The sequence below is a fragment of the Lepisosteus platostomus genome, chromosome 8 (assembly GCF_059453375.1).
Source record: "Lepisosteus platostomus isolate fLepPlt1 chromosome 8, fLepPlt1.hap1, whole genome shotgun sequence".
NCBI lineage: Eukaryota > Metazoa > Chordata > Actinopteri > Semionotiformes > Lepisosteidae > Lepisosteus > Lepisosteus platostomus.
The window spans coordinates 16,582,117-16,602,271 of NC_142618.1; positions in this window are offsets into that span (position 1 = coordinate 16,582,117).

Genomic DNA, 20,155 nt, shown 5'->3' on the forward strand with positions numbered 1-20,155 from the left:
TCTGGTAATTGTAATGCTCACGTGAAAACCACTCGATAATGGCATGTTTGAAATGTCTTTCCAGCAGCAGTTTTGTCAAAAAAGCAATGCCACAGAATTGAATCCCTTTCACTCTAGATGCATTAAACAATAACTGTGGACTGGTAATTGACATGATTCTGACTAATTGGGAGTCATTTGTGGACTTTTTTGAACACAGTTTTTAAAGCAGGGATTTGGAAGTCTGTTCCAAAAGTGTCCGAGCTAGGGTTAGGGTTAGTGTTGGAACAACACCTACACATTTTCTAATGCCTTTGCTGTGCTTTAGGATGTATCTGCAGTGCAGGAAAGGTGTTGTTTTGCTGTTTCCTGGAAAAACAAATTTGACCCAATTTTGCCGTTTTTGCTAAGCCGCGCGCCTGTCAAAAATGGTCGAAAATCAAAATTCTCAATCCACATATTGTACATGCTAAACTTTCTTCTTTTCTGTTTTGAAAACTAGAGGAAAGAACAATTTTGGCCCAACCTTTCTGGTAATTGTAATGCTCACGTGAAAACCACTCGATAATGGCATGTTTGAAATGTCTTTCCAGCAGCAGTTTTGTCAAAAAAGCAATGCCACAGAATTGAATCCCTTTCACTCTAGATGCATTAAACAATAACTGTGGACTGGTAATTGACATGATTCTGACTAATTGGGAGTCATTTGTGGACTTTTTTTAACACAGTTTTTAAAGCAGGGATTTGGAAGTCTGTTCCAAAAGTGTCCGAGCTAGGTTTAGGGTTAGTGTTGGAACAACACCTACACATTTTCTAATGCCTTTGCTGTGCTTTAGGATGTAGTTGCAGTACAGGAAATGTGTTGTTTTGCTGTTTCCTGGAAAAACCAATTTGACCCAATTTTGCCGTTTTTGCTAAGCCGCGCGCGCCTGTCAAAAATGGTCGAAAATCAAAATTCTTAATCCACACTTTGTACATGCTAAACTTTCTTCTTTTCTGTTTTGAAAACAAGAGGAAAGAACAATTTTGGCCCAACCTTTCTGGTAATTGTAATGCTCACGTGAAAACCACTCGATAATGGCATGTTTGAAATGTCTTTCCAGCAGCAGTTTTGTCAAAAAAGCAATGCCACAGAATTGAATCCCTTTCACTCTAGATGCATTAAATAATAACTGTGGACTGGTAATTGACATGATTCTGACTAATTGGGAGTCATTTGTGGACTTTTTTGAACACAGTTTTTAAAGCAGGGATTTGGAAGTCTGTTCCAAAAGTGTCCGAGCTAGAGTAAGGGTTAGTGTTGGAACAACACCTACATATTTTCTAATGCCTTTGCTGTGCTTTAGGATGTATCTGCAGTGCAGGAAAGGTGTTGTTTTGCTGTTTCCTGGAAAAACAAATTTGACCCAATTTTGCCGTTTTTGCTAAGCCGCGCGCCTGTCAAAAATGGTCGAAAATCAAAATTCTCAATCCACACTTTGTACATGCTAAACTTTCTTCTTTTCTGTTTTGAAAACTAGAGGAAAGAACAATTTTGGCCCAACTTTTCTGGTAATTGTAATGCTCACGTGAAAACTACTCGATAATGGCATGTTTGAAATGTCTTTCCAGCAGCAGTTTTGTCAAAAAAGCAATGCCACAGAATTGAATCCCTTTCACTCTAGATGCATTAAACAATAACTGTGGACTGGTAATTGACATGATTCTGACTAATTGGGAGTCATTTGTGGACTTTTTTGAACACAGTTTTTAAAGCAGGGATTTGGAAGCCTGTTCCAAAAGTGTCTGAGCTAGGGTTAGGGTTAGTGTTGGAACAACACCTACACATTTTCTAATGCCTTTGCTGTGCTTTAGGATGTATCTGCAGTGCAGGAAAGGTGTTGTTTTGCTGTTTCCTGGAAAAACAAATTTGACCCAATTTTGCCGTTTTTGCTAAGCCGCGCGCCTGTCAAAAATGGTCGAAAATCAAAATTCTCAATCCACACTTTGTACATGCTAAACTTTCTTCTTTTCTGTTTTGAAAACTAGAGGAAAGAACAACTTTGGCCCAACCTTTCTGGTAATTGTAATGCTCACGTGAAAACCACTCGATAATGGCATGTTTAAAATGTCTTTCCAGCAGCAGTTTTGTCAAAAAAGCAATGCCACAGAATTTAATCCCTTTCACTCTAGATGCATTAAACAATAACTGTGGACTGGTAATTGACATGATTCTGACTAATTGGGAGTCATTTGTGGACTTTTTTGAACACAGTTTTTAAAGCAGGGATTTGGAAGCCTGTTCCAAAAGTGTCCGAGCTAGGGTTAGGGTTAGTGTTGGAACAACACCTACACATTTTCTAATGCCTTTGCTGTGCTTTAGGATGTATCTGCAGTGCAGGAAAGGTGTTGTTTTGCTGTTTCCTGGAAAAACAAATTTAACCCAATTTTGCCGTTTTTGCTAAGCGCGCCTGTCAAAAATGGTCGAAAATCAAAATTCTCAATCCACATATTGTACATGCTAAACTTTCTTCTTTTCTGTTTTGAAAACTAGAGGAAAGAACAATTTTGGCCCAACTTTTCTGGTAATTGTAATGCTCACGTGAAAACCACTCGATAATGGCATGTTTGAAATGTCTTTCCAGCAGCAGTTTTGTCAAAAAAGCAATGCCACAGAATTGAATCCCTTTCACTCTAGATGCATTAAACAATAACTGTGGACTGGTAATTGACATGATTCTGACTAATTGGGAGTCATTTGTGGACTTTTTTGAACACAGTTTTTAAAGCAGGGATTTGGAAGCCTGTTCCAAAAGTGTCTGAGCTAGGGTTAGGGTTAGTGTTGGAACAACACCTACACATTTTCTAATGCCTTTGCTGTGCTTTAGGATGTATCTGCAGTGCAGGAAAGGTGTTGTTTTGCTGTTTCCTGGAAAAACAAATTTGACCCAATTTTGCCGTTTTTGCTAAGCCGCGCGCCTGTCAAAAATGGTCGAAAATCAAAATTCTCAATCCACACTTTGTACATGCTAAACTTTCTTCTTTTCTGTTTTGAAAACTAGAGGAAAGAACAACTTTGGCCCAACCTTTCTGGTAATTGTAATGCTCACGTGAAAACCACTCGATAATGGCATGTTTAAAATGTCTTTCCAGCAGCAGTTTTGTCAAAAAAGCAATGCCACAGAATTTAATCCCTTTCACTCTAGATGCATTAAACAATAACTGTGGACTGGTAATTGACATGATTCTGACTAATTGGGAGTCATTTGTGGACTTTTTTGAACACAGTTTTTAAAGCAGGGATTTGGAAGCCTGTTCCAAAAGTGTCCGAGCTAGGGTTAGGGTTAGTGTTGGAACAACACCTACACATTTTCTAATGCCTTTGCTGTGCTTTAGGATGTATCTGCAGTGCAGGAAAGGTGTTGTTTTGCTGTTTCCTGGAAAAACAAATTTAACCCAATTTTGCCGTTTTTGCTAAGCGCGCCTGTCAAAAATGGTCGAAAATCAAAATTCTCAATCCACATATTGTACATGCTAAACTTTCTTCTTTTCTGTTTTGAAAACTAGAGGAAAGAACAATTTTGGCCCAACCTTTCTGGTAATTGTAATGCTGACGTGAAAACCACTCGATAATGGCATGTTTGAAATGTCTTTCCAGCAGCAGTTTTGTCACAAAAGCAATGCCACAGAATTGAATCCCTTTCACTCTAGATGCATTAAACAATAACTGTGGACTGGTAATTGACATGATTCTGACTAATTGGGAGTCATTTGTGGACTTTTTTGAACAGTTTTTAAAGCAGGGATTTGAAAGTCTGTTCCAAAAGTGTCCGAGCTAGGGTTAGGGTTAGTGTTGGAACAAACCTAAACATTTTCTAATGCATTTGCTGTGCTTTCGGATGTATCTGCAGTGCAGGAAAGGTGTTGTTTTGCTGTTTCCTTGAAAAACCAATTTGACCCAATTTTGCCGTTTTTGCTAAGCCGCGCCCGCCTGTCAAAAATGGTCGAAAATCAAAATTCTCAATCCACACTTTGTACATGCTAAACTTTCTTCTTTTCTGTTTTGAAAACTAGAGGAAAGAACAATTTTGGCCCAACCTTTCTGGTAATTGTAATGCTCACGTGAAAACCACTCGATAATGGCATGTTTGAAATGTCTTTCCAGCAGCAGTTTTGTCAAAAAAGCAATGCCACAGAATTAAATCCCTTTCACTCTAGATGCATTAAACAATAACTGTGGACTGGTAATTGACATGATTCTGACTAATTGGGAGTCATTTGTGGACTTTTTTGAACACAGTTTTTAAAGCAGGGATTTGGAAGTCTGTTCCAAAAGTGTCCGAGCTAGGGTTAGGGTTAGTGTTGGAACAACACCTACACATTTTCTAATGCCTTTGCTGTGCTTTAGGATGTATCTTCAGTGCAGGAAAGGTGTTGTTTTGCTGTTTCCTGGAAAAACAAATTTGACCCAATTTTGCCGTTTTTGCTAAGCCGCGCGCGCCTGTCAAAAATGGTCGAAAATCAAAATTCTCAATCCACACTTTGTACATGCTAAACTTTCTTCTTTTCTGTTTTGAAAACTAGAGGAAAGAACAATTTTGGCCCAACCTTTCTGGTAATTGTAATGCTCACGTGAAAACCACTCGATAATGGCATGTTTGAAATGTCTTTCCAGCAGCAGTTTTGTCAAAAAAGCAATGCCACAGAATTGAATCCCTTTCACTCTAGATGCATTAAACAATAACTGTGGACTGGTAATTGACATGATTCTGACTAATTGGGAGTCATTTGTGGACTTTTTTGAACACAGTTTTTAAAGCAGGGATTTGGAAGTCTGTTCCAAAAGTGTCCGAGCTAGGGTTAGGGTTAGTGTTGGAACAACACCTACACATTTTCTAATGCCTTTGCTGTGCTTTAGGATGTATCTGCAGTGCAGGAAAGGTGTTGTTTTGCTGTTTCCTGGAAAAACAAATTTGACCCAATTTTGCCGTTTTTGCTAAGCCGCGCGCCTGTCAAAAATGGTCGAAAATCAAAATTCTCAATCCACATATTGTACATGCTAAACTTTCTTCTTTTCTGTTTTGAAAACTAGAGGAAAGAACAATTTTGGCCCAACCTTTCTGGTAATTGTAATGCTCACGTGAAAACCACTCGATAATGGCATGTTTGAAATGTCTTTCCAGCAGCAGTTTTGTCAAAAAAGCAATGCCACAGAATTGAATCCCTTTCACTCTAGATGCATTAAACAATAACTGTGGACTGGTAATTGACATGATTCTGACTAATTGGTAGTCATTTGTGGACTTTTTTTAACACAGTTTTTAAAGCAGGGATTTGGAAGTCTGTTCCAAAAGTGTCCGAGCTAGGGTTAGGGTTAGTGTTGGAACAACACCTACACATTTTCTAATACCTTTGCTGTGCTTTAGGATGTAGTTGCAGTACAGGAAATGTGTTGTTTTGCTGTTTCCTGGAGAAACCAATTTGACCCAATTTTGCCGTTTTTGCTAAGCCGCGCGCGCCTGTCAAAAATGGTCGAAAATCAAAATTCTCAATCCACACTTTGTACATGCTAAACTTTCTTCTTTTCTGTTTTGAAAACAAGAGGAAAGAACAATTTTGGCCCAACCTTTCTGGTAATTGTAATGCTCACGTGAAAACCACTCGATAATGGCATGTTTGAAATGTCTTTCCAGCAGCAGTTTTGTCAAAAAAGCAATGCCACAGAATTGAATCCCTTTCACTCTAGATGCATTAAATAATAACTGTGGACTGGTAATTGACATGATTCTGACTAATTGGGAGTCATTTGTGGACTTTTTTGAACACAGTTTTTAAAGCAGGGATTTGGAAGTCTGTTCCAAAAGTGTCCGAGCTAGGGTTAGGGTTAGTGTTGGAACAACACCTACATATTTTCTAATGCCTTTGCTGTGCTTTAGGATGTATCTGCAGTGCAGGAAAGGTGTTGTTTTGCTGTTTCCTGGAAAAACAAATTTGACCCAATTTTGCCGTTTTTGCTAAGCCGCGCGCCTGTCAAAAATGGTCGAAAATCAAAATTCTCAATCCACACTTTGTACATGCTAAACTTTCTTCTTTTCTGTTTTGAAAACTAGAGGAAAGAACAATTTTGGCCCAACCTTTCTGGTAATTGTAATGCTGACGTGAAAACCACTCGATAATGGCATGTTTGAAATGTCTTTCCAGCAGCAGTTTTGTCAAAAAAGCAATGCCACAGAATTGAATCCCTTTCACTCTAGATGCATTAAACAATAACTGTGGACTGGTAATTGACACGATTCTGACTAATTGGGAGTCATTTGTGGACTTTTTTGAACACAGTGTTTAAAGCAGGGATTTGGAAGTCTGTTCCAAAAGTGTCCGAGCTAGGGTTAGGGTTAGTGTTGGAACAACACCTACACATTTTCTAATGCCTTTGCTGTGCTTTAGGATGTATCTGCAGTTCAGGAAAGGTGTTGTTTTGCTGTTTCCTGGAAAAACAAATTTAACTCAATTTTGCAGTTTTTGCTAAGCCGCGCGCCTGTCAAAAATGGTCGAAAATCAAAATTCTCAATCCACACTTTGTACATGCTAAACTTTCTTCTTTTCTGTTTTGAAAACTAGAGGAAAGAACAATTTTGGCCCAACCTTTCTGGTAATTGTAATGCTCACGTGAAAACCACTCGATAATGGCATGTTTGAAATGTCTTTCCAGCAGCAGTTTTGTCAAAAAAGCAATGCCACAGAATTGAATCCCTTTCACTCTAGATGCATTAAATAATAACTGTGGACTGGTAATTGACATGATTCTGACTAATTGGGAGTCATTTGTGGACTTTTTTGAACACAGTTTTTAAAGCAGGGATTTGGAAGTCTGTTCCAAAAGTGTCCGAGCTAGGGTTAGGGTTAGTGTTGGAACAACACCTACACATTTTCTAATGCCTTTGCTGTGCTTTAGGATGTAGTTGCAGTACAGGAAATGTGTTGTTTTGCTGTTTCCTGGAAAAACCAATTTGACCCAATTTTGCCGTTTTTGGCGCGCCTGTCAAAAATGGTCGAAAATCAAAATTCTCAATCCACACTTTGTACATGCTAAACTTTCTTCTTTTCTGTTTTGAAAACTAGAGGAAAGAACAATTTTGGCCCAACCTTTCTGGTAATTGTAATGCTGACGTGAAAACCACTCGATAATGGCATGTTTGAAATGTCTTTCCAGCAGCAGTTTTGTCAAAAAAGCAATGCCACAGAATTGAATCCCTTTCACTCTAGATGCATTAAATAATAACTGTGGACTGGTAATTGACACGATTCTGACTAATTGGGAGTCATTTGTGGACTTTTTTGAACACAGTGTTTAAAGCAGGGATTTGGAAGTCTGTTCCAAAAGTGTCCGAGCTAGGGTTAGGGTTAGTGTTGGAACAACACCTACACATTTTCTAATGCCTTTGCTGTGCTTTAGGATGTAGTTGCAGTACAGGAAATGTGTTGTTTTGCTGTTTCCTGGAAAAACAAATTTGACCCAATTTTGCCGTTTTTGCTAAGCCGCGCGCCTGTCAAAAATGGTCGAAAATCAAAATTCTCAATCCACACTTTGTACATGCTAAACTTTCTTCTTTTCTGTTTTGAAAACTAGAGGAAAGAACAATTTTGGCCCAACTTTTCTGGTAATTGTAATGCTCACGTGAAAACCACTCGATAATGGCATGTTTGAAATGTCTTTCCAGCAGCAGTTTTGTCAAAAAAGCAATGCCACAGAATTGAATGCCTTTCACTCTAGATGCATTAAACAATAACTGTGGACTGGTAATTGACATGATTCTGACTAATTGGGAGTCATTTGTGGACTTTTTTGAACACAGTGTTTAAAGCAGGGATTTGGAAGTCTGTTCCAAAAGTGTCCGAGCTAGGGTTAGGGTTAGTGTTGGAACAACACCTACACATTTTCTAATGCCTTTGCTGTGCTTTAAGATGTATCTGCAGTGCAGGAAAGGTGTTGTTTTGCTGTTTCCTGGAAAAACAAATTTGACCCAATTTTGCTGTTTTTGCTAAGCCGCGCGCCTGTCAAAAATGGTCGAAAATCAAAATTCTCAATCCACATATTGTACATGCTAAACTTTCTTCTTTTCTGTTTTGAAAACTAGAGGAAAGAACAATTTTGGCCCAACCTTTCTGGTAATTGTAATGCTCACGTGAAAACCACTCGATAATGGCATGTTTGAAATGTCTTTCCAGCAGCAGTTTTGTCAAAAAAGCAATGCCACAGAATTGAATCCCTTTCACTCTAGATGCATTAAACAATAACTGTGGACTGGTAATTGACATGATTCTGACTAATTGGGAGTCATTTGTGGACTTTTTTTAACACAGTTTTTAAAGCAGGGATTTGGAAGTCTGTTCCAAAAGTGTCCGAGCTAGGGTTAGGGTTAGTGTTGGAACAACACCTACACATTTTCTAATGCCTTTGCTGTGCTTTAGGATGTAGTTGCAGTACAGGAAATGTGTTGTTTTGCTGTTTCCTGGAAAAACCAATTTGACCCAATTTTGCCGTTTTTGGCGCGCCTGTCAAAAATGGTCGAAAATCAAAATTCTCAATCCACACTTTGTACATGCTAAACTTTCTTCTTTTCTGTTTTGAAAACTAGAGGAAAGAACAATTTTGGCCCAACCTTTCTGGTAATTGTAATGCTCACGTGAAAACCACTCGATAATGGCATGTTTGAAATGTCTTTCCAGCAGCAGTTTTGTCAAAAAAGCAATGCCACAGAATTGAATCCCTTTCACTCTAGATGCATTAAATAATAACTGTGGACTGGTAATTGACATGATTCTGACTAATTGGGAGTCATTTGTGGACTTTTTTGAACACAGTTTTTAAAGCAGGGATTTGGAAGTCTGTTCCAAAAGTGTCCGAGCTAGGGTTAGGGTTAGTGTTGGAACAACACCTACACATTTTCTATTGCCTTTGCTGTGCTTTAGGATGTATCTGCAGTGCAGGAAAGGTGTTGTTTTGCTGTTTCCTGGAAAAACAAATTTGACCCAATTTTGCCGTTTTTGCTAAGCCGCGCGCCTGTCAAAAATGGTCGAAAATCAAAATTCTCAATCCACACTTTGTACATGCTAAACTTTCTTCTTTTCTGTTTTGAAAACTAGAGGAAAGAACAATTTTGGCCCAACCTTTCTGGTAATTGTAATGCTCACGTGAAAACCACTCGATAATGGCATGTTTGAAATGTCTTTCCAGCAGCAGTTTTGTCAAAAAAGCAATGCCACAGAATTGAATCCCTTTCACTCTAGATGCATTAAACAATAACTGTGGACTGGTAATTGACACGATTCTGACTAATTGGGAGTCATTTGTGGACTTTTTTGAACACAGTGTTTAAAGCAGGGATTTGGAAGCCTGTTCCAAAAGTGTCCGAGCTAGGGTTAGGGTTAGTGTTGGAACAACACCTACACATTTTCTAATGCCTTTGCTGTGCTTTAGGATGTATCTGCAGTGCAGGAAAGGTGTTGTTTTGCTGTTTCCTGGAAAAACCAATTTGACCCAATTTTGCCATTTTTGCTAAGCCGCGCGCGCCTGTCAAAAATGGTCGAAAATCAAAATTCTCAATCCACACTTTGTACATGCTAAACTTTCTTCTTTTCTGTTTTGAAAACTAGAGGAAAGAACAATTTTGGCCCAACCTTTCTGGTAATTGTAATGCTGACGTGAAAACCACTCGATAATGGCATGTTTGAAATGTCTTTCCAGCAGCAGTTTTGTCAAAAAAGCAATGCCACAGAATTGAATCCCTTTCACTCTAGATGCATTAAATAATAACTGTGGACTGGTAATTGACATGATTCTGACTAATTGGGAGTCTTTTGTGGACTTTTTTGAACACAGTTTTTAACGCAGGGATTTGGAAGTCTGTTCCAAAAGTGTCCGAGCTAGGGTTAGGGTTAGTGTTGGAACAACACCTACATATTTTCTAATGCCTTTGCTGTGCTTTAAGATGTATCTGCAGTGCAGGAAAGGTGTTGTTTTGCTGTTTCCTGGAAAAACAAATTTGACCCAATTTTGCCGTTTTTGCTAAGCCGCGCGCCTGTCAAAAATGGTCGAAAATCAAAATTCTCAATCCACACTTTGTACATGCTAAACTTTCTTCTTTTCTGTTTTGAAAACTAGAGGAAAGAACAATTTTGGCCCAACTTTTCTGGTAATTGTAATGCTGACGTGAAAACCACTCGATAATGGCATGTTTGAAATGTCTTTCCAGCAGCAGTTTTGTCAAAAAAGCAATGCCACAGAATTGAATCCCTTTCACTCTAGATGCATTAAACAATAACTGTGGACTGGTAATTGACACGATTCTGACTAATTGGGAGTCATTTGTGGACTTTTTTGAACACAGTTTTTAAAGCAGGGATTTGGAAGCCTGTTCCAAAAGTGTCTGAGCTAGGGTTAGGGTTAGTGTTGGAACAACACCTACACATTTTCTAATGCCTTTGCTGTGCTTTAGGATGTATCTGCAGTGCAGGAAAGGTGTTGTTTTGCTGTTTCCTGGAAAAACAAATTTGACCCAATTTTGCCGTTTTTGCTAAGCCGCGCGCCTGTCAAAAATGGTCGAAAATCAAAATTCTCAATCCACACTTTGTACATGCTAAACTTTCTTCTTTTCTGTTTTGAAAACTAGAGGAAAGAACAATTTTGGCCCAACCTTTCTTGTAATTGTAATGCTGACGTGAAAACCACTCGATAATGGCATGTTTAAAATGTCTTTCCAGCAGCAGTTTTGTCAAAAAAGCAATGCCACAGAATTGAATCCCTTTCACTCTAGATGCATTAAACAATAACTGTGGACTGGTAATTGACATGATTCTGACTAATTGGGAGTCATTTGTGGACTTTTTTGAACACAGTTTTTAAAGCAGGGATTTGGAAGCCTGTTCCAAAAGTGTCCGAGCTAGGGTTAGGGTTAGTGTTGGAACAACACCTACACATTTTCTAATGACTTTGCTGTGCTTTAGGATGTATCTGCAGTGCAGGAAAGGTGTTGTTTTGCTGTTTCCTGGAAAAACAAATTTGACCCAATTTTGCCGTTTTTGCTAAGCCGCGCGCCTGTCAAAAATGGTCGAGAATCAAAATTCTCAATCCACACTTTGTACATGCTAGACTTTCTTCTTTTCTGTTTTGAAAACTAGAGGAAAGAACAACTTTGGCCCAACATTTCTGGTAATTGTAATGCTCACGTGAAAACCACTCGATAATGGCATGTTTGAAATGTCTTTCCAGCAGCAGTTTTGTCAAAAAAGCAATGCCACAGAATTGAATCCCTTTCACTCTAAATGCATTAAACAATAACTGTGGACTGGTAATTGACACGATTCTGACTAATTGGGAGTCATTTGGGGACTTTTTTGAACACAGTTTTTAAAGCAGGGATTTGGAAGTGTGTTCCAAAAGTGTCCGAGCTAGGGTTAGGGTTAGTGTTGCAACAACACCTACACATTTTCTAATGCCTTTGCTGTGCTTTAGGATGTATCTGCAGTGCAGGAAAGGTGTTGTTTTGCTGTTTCCTGGAAAAACAAATTTGACCCAATTTTGCCGTTTTTGCTAAGCCGCGCGCCTGTCAAAAATGGTCGAAAATCAAAATTCTCAATCCACACTTTGTACATGCTAAACTTTCTTCTTTTCTGTTTTGAAAACTAGAGGAAAGAACAATTTTGGCCCAACCTGACTGGTAATTGTAATGCTCACGTGAAAACCACTCGATAATGGCATGTTTGAAATGTCTTTCCAGCAGCAGTTTTGTCAAAAAAGCAATGCCACAGAATTGAATCCCTTTCACTCTAGATGCATTAAACAATAACTGTGGACTGGTAATTAACATGATTCTGACTAATTGGGAGTGTGGACTTTTTTGAACACAGTTTTTAAAGCAGGGATTTGGAAGTCTGTTCCAAAAGTGTCCGAGCTAGGGTTAGGGTTAGTGTTGGAACAACACCTACACATTTTCTAATGCCTTTGCTGTGCTTTAGGATGTATCTGCAGTGCAGGAAAGGTTTTGTTTTGCTGTTTCCTGGAAAAACAAATTTGACCCAATTTTGCCATTTTTGCTAAGCCGCGCGCCTGTCAAAAATGGTCGAAAATCAAAATTCTCAATCCACACTTTGTACATGCTAAACTTTCTTCTTTTCTGTTTTGAAAACTAGAGGAAAGAACAATTTTGGCCCAACTTTTCTGGTAATTGTAATGCTCACGTGTAAACCACTCGATAATGGCATGTTTAAAATGTCTTTCCAGCAGCAGTTTTGTCAAAAAAGCAATGCCACAGAATTGAATCCCTTTCACTCTAGATGCATTAAACAATAACTGTGGACTGGTAATTGACATGATTCTGACTAATTGGGAGTGTGGACTTTTTTGAACACAGTTTTTAAAGCAGGGATTTGGAAGCCTGTTCCAAAAGTGTCCGAGCTAGGGTTAGGGTTAGTGTTGGAACAACACCTACACATTTTCTAATGCCTTTGCTGTGCTTTAGGATGTATCTGCAGTGCAGGAAAGGTGTTGTTGTGCTGTTTCCTGGAAAAACAAATTTGACCCAATTTTGCCGTTTTTGCTAAGCCGCGCGCCTGTCAAAAATGGTCGAAAATCAAAATTCTCAATCCACACTTTGTACATGCTAAACTTTCTTCTTTTCTCTTTTGAACACTAGAGGAAAGAACAATTTTGGCCCAACCTTTCTGGTAATTGTAATGCTGACGTGAAAACCACTCGATAATGGCATGTTTGAAATGTCTTTCCAGCAGCAGTTTTGTCAAAAAAGCAATGCCACAGAATTGAATCCCTTTCACTCTAGATGCATTAAACAATAACTGTGGACTGGTAATTGACATGATTCTGACTAATTGGGAGTCATTTGTGGACTTTTTTGAACACAGTTTTTAAAGCAGGGATTTGGAAGTCTGTTCCAAAAGTTTCCGAGCTAGGGTTAGGGTTAGTGTTGGTACAACACCTACACATTTTCTAATGCCTTTGCTGTGCTTTAGGATGTATCTTCAGTGCAGGAAAGGTGTTGTTTTGCTGTTTCCTGGAAAAACAAATTTGACCCAATTTTGCCGTTTTTGCTAAGCCGCGCGCCTGTCAAAAATGGTCGAAAATCAAAATTCTCAATCCACATATTGTACATTCTAAACTTTCTTCTTTTCTGTTTTGAAAACTAGAGGAAAGAACAATTTTGGCCCAACCTTTCTGGTAATTGTAATGCTCACGTGAAAACCACTCGATAATGGCATGTTTGAAATGTCTTTCCAGCAGCAGTTTTGTCAAAAAAGCAATGCCACAGAATTGAATCCCTTTCACTCTAGATGCATTAAACAATAACTGTGGACTGGTAATTGACATGATTCTGACTAATTGGGAGTCATTTGTGGACTTTTTTTAACACAGTTTTTAAAGCAGGGATTTGGAAGTCTGTTCCAAAAGTGTCCGAGCTAGGGTTAGGGTTAGTGTTGGAACAACACCTACACATTTTCTAATGCCTTTGCTGTGCTTTAGGATGTAGTTGCAGTACAGGAAATGTGTTGTTTTGCTGTTTCCTGGAAAAACCAATTTGACCCAATTTTGCCGTTTTTGGCGCGCCTGTCAAAAATGGTCGAAAATCAAAATTCTCAATCCACACTTTGTACATGCTAAACTTTCTTCTTTTCTGTTTTGAAAACTAGAGGAAAGAACAATTTTGGCCCAACCTTTCTGGTAATTGTAATGCTCACGTGAAAACCACTCGATAATGGCATGTTTGAAATGTCTTTCCAGCAGCAGTTTTGTCAAAAAAGCAATGCCACAGAATTGAATCCCTTTCACTCTAGATGCATTAAATAATAACTGTGGACTGGTAATTGACATGATTCTGACTAATTGGGAGTCATTTGTGGACTTTTTTGAACACAGTTTTTAAAGCAGGGATTTGGAAGTCTGTTCCAAAAGTGTCCGAGCTAGGGTTAGGGTTAGTGTTGGAACAACACCTACACATTTTCTATTGCCTTTGCTGTGCTTTAGGATGTATCTGCAGTGCAGGAAAGGTGTTGTTTTGCTGTTTCCTGGAAAAACAAATTTGACCCAATTTTGCCGTTTTTGCTAAGCCGCGCGCCTGTCAAAAATGGTCGAAAATCAAAATTCTCAATCCACACTTTGTACATGCTAAACTTTCTTCTTTTCTGTTTTGAAAACTAGAGGAAAGAACAATTTTGGCCCAACCTTTCTGGTAATTGTAATGCTGACGTGAAAACCACTCGATAATGGCATGTTTGAAATGTCTTTCCAGCAGCAGTTTTGTCAAAAAAGCAATGCCACAGAATTGAATCCCTTTCACTCTAGATGCATTAAACAATAACTGTGGACTGGTAATTGACACGATTCTGACTAATTGGGAGTCATTTGTGGACTTTTTTGAACACAGTGTTTAAAGCAGGGATTTGGAAGTCTGTTCCAAAAGTGTCCGAGCTAGGGTTAGGGTTAGTGTTGGAACAACACCTACACATTTTCTAATGCCTTTGCTGTGCTTTAGGATGTATCTGCAGTGCAGGAAAGGTGTTGTTTTGCTGTTTCCTGGAAAAACCAATTTGACCCAATTTTGCCATTTTTGCTAAGCCGCGCGCGCCTGTCAAAAATGGTCGAAAATCAAAATTCTCAATCCACACTTTGTACATGCTAAACTTTCTTCTTTTCTGTTTTGAAAACTAGAGGAAAGAACAATTTTGGCCCAACCTTTCTGGTAATTGTAATGCTGACGTGAAAACCACTCGATAATGGCATGTTTGAAATGTCTTTCCAGCAGCAGTTTTGTCAAAAAAGCAATGCCACAGAATTGAATCCCTTTCACTCTAGATGCATTAAATAATAACTGTGGACTGGTAATTGACATGATTCTGACTAATTGGGAGTCTTTTGTGGACTTTTTTGAACACAGTTTTTAACGCAGGGATTTGGAAGTCTGTTCCAAAAGTGTCCGAGCTAGGGTTAGGGTTAGTGTTGGAACAACACCTACATATTTTCTAATGCCTTTGCTGTGCTTTAAGATGTATCTGCAGTGCAGGAAAGGTGTTGTTTTGCTGTTTCCTGGAAAAACAAATTTGACCCAATTTTGCCGTTTTTGCTAAGCCGCGCGCCTGTCAAAAATGGTCGAAAATCAAAATTCTCAATCCACACTTTGTACATGCTAAACTTTCTTCTTTTCTGTTTTGAAAACTAGAGGAAAGAACAATTTTGGCCCAACTTTTCTGGTAATTGTAATGCTGACGTGAAAACCACTCGATAATGGCATGTTTGAAATGTCTTTCCAGCAGCAGTTTTGTCAAAAAAGCAATGCCACAGAATTGAATCCCTTTCACTCTAGATGCATTAAACAATAACTGTGGACTGGTAATTGACACGATTCTGACTAATTGGGAGTCATTTGTGGACTTTTTTGAACACAGTTTTTAAAGCAGGGATTTGGAAGCCTGTTCCAAAAGTGTCTGAGCTAGGGTTAGGGTTAGTGTTGGAACAACACCTACACATTTTCTAATGCCTTTGCTGTGCTTTAGGATGTATCTGCAGTGCAGGAAAGGTGTTGTTTTGCTGTTTCCTGGAAAAACAAATTTGACCCAATTTTGCCGTTTTTGCTAAGCCGCGCGCCTGTCAAAAATGGTCGAAAATCAAAATTCTCAATCCACACTTTGTACATGCTAAACTTTCTTCTTTTCTGTTTTGAAAACTAGAGGAAAGAACAATTTTGGCCCAACCTTTCTTGTAATTGTAATGCTGACGTGAAAACCACTCGATAATGGCATGTTTAAAATGTCTTTCCAGCAGCAGTTTTGTCAAAAAAGCAATGCCACAGAATTGAATCCCTTTCACTCTAGATGCATTAAACAATAACTGTGGACTGGTAATTGACATGATTCTGACTAATTGGGAGTCATTTGTGGACTTTTTTGAACACAGTTTTTAAAGCAGGGATTTGGAAGCCTGTTCCAAAAGTGTCCGAGCTAGGGTTAGGGTTAGTGTTGGAACAACACCTACACATTTTCTAATGACTTTGCTGTGCTTTAGGATGTATCTGCAGTGCAGGAAAGGTGTTGTTTTGCTGTTTCCTGGAAAAACAAATTTGACCCAATTTTGCCGTTTTTGCTAAGCCGCGCGCCTGTCAAAAATGGTCGAGAATCAAAATTCTCAATCCACACTTTGTACATGCTAGACTTTCTTCTTTTCTGTTTTGAAAACTAGAGGAAAGAACAACTTTGGCCCAACATTTCTGGTAATTGTAATGCTCACGTGAAAACCACTCGATAATGGCATGTTTGAAATGTCTTTCCAGCAGCAGTTTTGTCAAAAAAGCAATGCCACAGAATTGAATCCCTTTCACTCTAAATGCATTAAACAATAACTGTGGACTGGTAATTGACACGATTCTGACTAATTGGGAGTCATTTGGGGACTTTTTTGAACACAGTTTTTAAAGCAGGGATTTGGAAGTGTGTTCCAAAAGTGTCCGAGCTAGGGTTAGGGTTAGTGTTGCAACAACACCTACACATTTTCTAATGCCTTTGCTGTGCTTTAGGATGTATCTGCAGTGCAGGAAAGGTGTTGTTTTGCTGTTTCCTGGAAAAACAAATTTGACCCAATTTTGCCGTTTTTGCTAAGCCGCGCGCCTGTCAAAAATGGTCGAAAATCAAAATTCTCAATCCACACTTTGTACATGCTAAACTTTCTTCTTTTCTGTTTTGAAAACTAGAGGAAAGAACAATTTTGGCCCAACCTGACTGGTAATTGTAATGCTCACGTGAAAACCACTCGATAATGGCATGTTTGAAATGTCTTTCCAGCAGCAGTTTTGTCAAAAAAGCAATGCCACAGAATTGAATCCCTTTCACTCTAGATGCATTAAACAATAACTGTGGACTGGTAATTAACATGATTCTGACTAATTGGGAGTGTGGACTTTTTTGAACACAGTTTTTAAAGCAGGGATTTGGAAGTCTGTTCCAAAAGTGTCCGAGCTAGGGTTAGGGTTAGTGTTGGAACAACACCTACACATTTTCTAATGCCTTTGCTGTGCTTTAGGATGTATCTGCAGTGCAGGAAAGGTTTTGTTTTGCTGTTTCCTGGAAAAACAAATTTGACCCAATTTTGCCATTTTTGCTAAGCCGCGCGCCTGTCAAAAATGGTCGAAAATCAAAATTCTCAATCCACACTTTGTACATGCTAAACTTTCTTCTTTTCTGTTTTGAAAACTAGAGGAAAGAACAATTTTGGCCCAACTTTTCTGGTAATTGTAATGCTCACGTGTAAACCACTCGATAATGGCATGTTTAAAATGTCTTTCCAGCAGCAGTTTTGTCAAAAAAGCAATGCCACAGAATTGAATCCCTTTCACTCTAGATGCATTAAACAATAACTGTGGACTGGTAATTGACATGATTCTGACTAATTGGGAGTGTGGACTTTTTTGAACACAGTTTTTAAAGCAGGGATTTGGAAGCCTGTTCCAAAAGTGTCCGAGCTAGGGTTAGGGTTAGTGTTGGAACAACACCTACACATTTTCTAATGCCTTTGCTGTGCTTTAGGATGTATCTGCAGTGCAGGAAAGGTGTTGTTGTGCTGTTTCCTGGAAAAACAAATTTGACCCAATTTTGCCGTTTTTGCTAAGCCGCGCGCCTGTCAAAAATGGTCGAAAATCAAAATTCTCAATCCACACTTTGTACATGCTAAACTTTCTTCTTTTCTCTTTTGAACACTAGAGGAAAGAACAATTTTGGCCCAACCTTTCTGGTAATTGTAATGCTGACGTGAAAACCACTCGATAATGGCATGTTTGAAATGTCTTTCCAGCAGCAGTTTTGTCAAAAAAGCAATGCCACAGAATTGAATCCCTTTCACTCTAGATGCATTAAACAATAACTGTGGACTGGTAATTGACATGATTCTGACTAATTGGGAGTCATTTGTGGACTTTTTTGAACACAGTTTTTAAAGCAGGGATTTGGAAGTCTGTTCCAAAAGTTTCCGAGCTAGGGTTAGGGTTAGTGTTGGTACAACACCTACACATTTTCTAATGCCTTTGCTGTGCTTTAGGATGTATCTTCAGTGCAGGAAAGGTGTTGTTTTGCTGTTTCCTGGAAAAACAAATTTGACCCAATTTTGCCGTTTTTGCTAAGCCGCGCGCCTGTCAAAAATGGTCGAAAATCAAAATTCTCAATCCACATATTGTACATTCTAAACTTTCTTCTTTTCTGTTTTGAAAACTAGAGGAAAGAACAATTTTGGCCCAACCTTTCTGGTAATTGTAATGCTCACGTGAAAACCACTCGATAATGGCATGTTTGAAATGTCTTTCCAGCAGCAGTTTTGTCAAAAAAGCAATGCCACAGAATTGAATCCCTTTCACTCTAGATGCATTAAACAATAACTGTGGACTGGTAATTGACATGATTCTGACTAATTGGGAGTCATTTGTGGACTTTTTTTAACACAGTTTTTAAAGCAGGGATTTGGAAGTCTGTTCCAAAAGTGTCCGAGCTAGGGTTAGGGTTAGTGTTGGAACAACACCTACACATTTTCTAATGCCTTTGCTGTGCTTTAGGATGTAGTTGCAGTACAGGAAATGTGTTGTTTTGCTGTTTCCTGGAAAAACCAATTTGACCCAATTTTGCCGTTTTTGGCGCGCCTGTCAAAAATGGTCGAAAATCAAAATTCTCAATCCACACTTTGTACATGCTAAACTTTCTTCTTTTCTGTTTTGAAAACTAGAGGAAAGAACAATTTTGGCCCAACCTTTCTGGTAATTGTAATGCTCACGTGAAAACCACTCGATAATGGCATGTTTGAAATGTCTTTCCAGCAGCAGTTTTGTCAAAAAAGCAATGCCACAGAATTGAATCCCTTTCACTCTAGATGCATTAAATAATAACTGTGGACTGGTAATTGACATGATTCTGACTAATTGGGAGTCATTTGTGGACTTTTTTGAACACAGTTTTTAAAGCAGGGATTTGGAAGTCTGTTCCAAAAGTGTCCGAGCTAGGGTTAGGGTTAGTGTTGGAACAACACCTACACATTTTCTATTGCCTTTGCTGTGCTTTAGGATGTATCTGCAGTGCAGGAAAGGTGTTGTTTTGCTGTTTCCTGGAAAAACAAATTTGACCCAATTTTGCCGTTTTTGCTAAGCCGCGCGCCTGTCAAAAATGGTCGAAAATCAAAATTCTCAATCCACACTTTGTACATGCTAAACTTTCTTCTTTTCTGTTTTGAAAACTAGAGGAAAGAACAATTTTGGCCCAACCTTTCTGGTAATTGTAATGCTGACGTGAAAACCACTCGATAATGGCATGTTTGAAATGTCTTTCCAGCAGCAGTTTTGTCAAAAAAGCAATGCCACAGAATTGAATCCCTTTCACTCTAGATGCATTAAACAATAACTGTGGACTGGTAATTGACACGATTCTGACTAATTGGGAGTCATTTGTGGACTTTTTTGAACACAGTGTTTAAAGCAGGGATTTGGAAGTCTGTTCCAAAAGTGTCCGAGCTAGGGTTAGGGTTAGTGTTGGAACAACACCTACACATTTTCTAATGCCTTTGCTGTGCTTTAGGATGTAGTTGCAGTACAGGAAATGTGTTGTTTTGCTGTTTCCTGGAAAAACCAATTTGACCCAATTTTGCCGTTTTTGCTAAGCCGCGCGCGCCTGTCAAAAATGGTCGAAAATCAAAATTCTCAATCCACACTTTGTACATGCTAAACTTTCTTCTTTTCTGTTTTGAAAACTAGAGGAAAGAACAATTTTGGCACAACTTTTCTGGTAATTGTAATGCTCACGTGAAAACCACTCGATAATGGCATGTTTAAAATGTCTTTCCAGCAGCAGTTTTGTCAAAAAAGCAATGCCACAGAATTGAATCCCTTTCACTCTAGATGCATTAAACAATAACTGTGGACTGGTAATTGACATGATTCTGACTAATTGGGAGTCATTTGTGGACTTTTTTTAACACAGTTTTTAAAGCAGGGATTTGGAAGCCTGTTCCAAAAGTTTCCGAGCTAGGGTTAGGGTTAGTGTTGGTACAACACCTACACATTTTCTAATGCCTTTGCTGTGCTTTAGGATGTATCTTCAGTGCAGGAAAGGTGTTGTTTTGCTGTTTCCTGGAAAAACAAATTTGACCCAATTTTGCCGTTTTTGC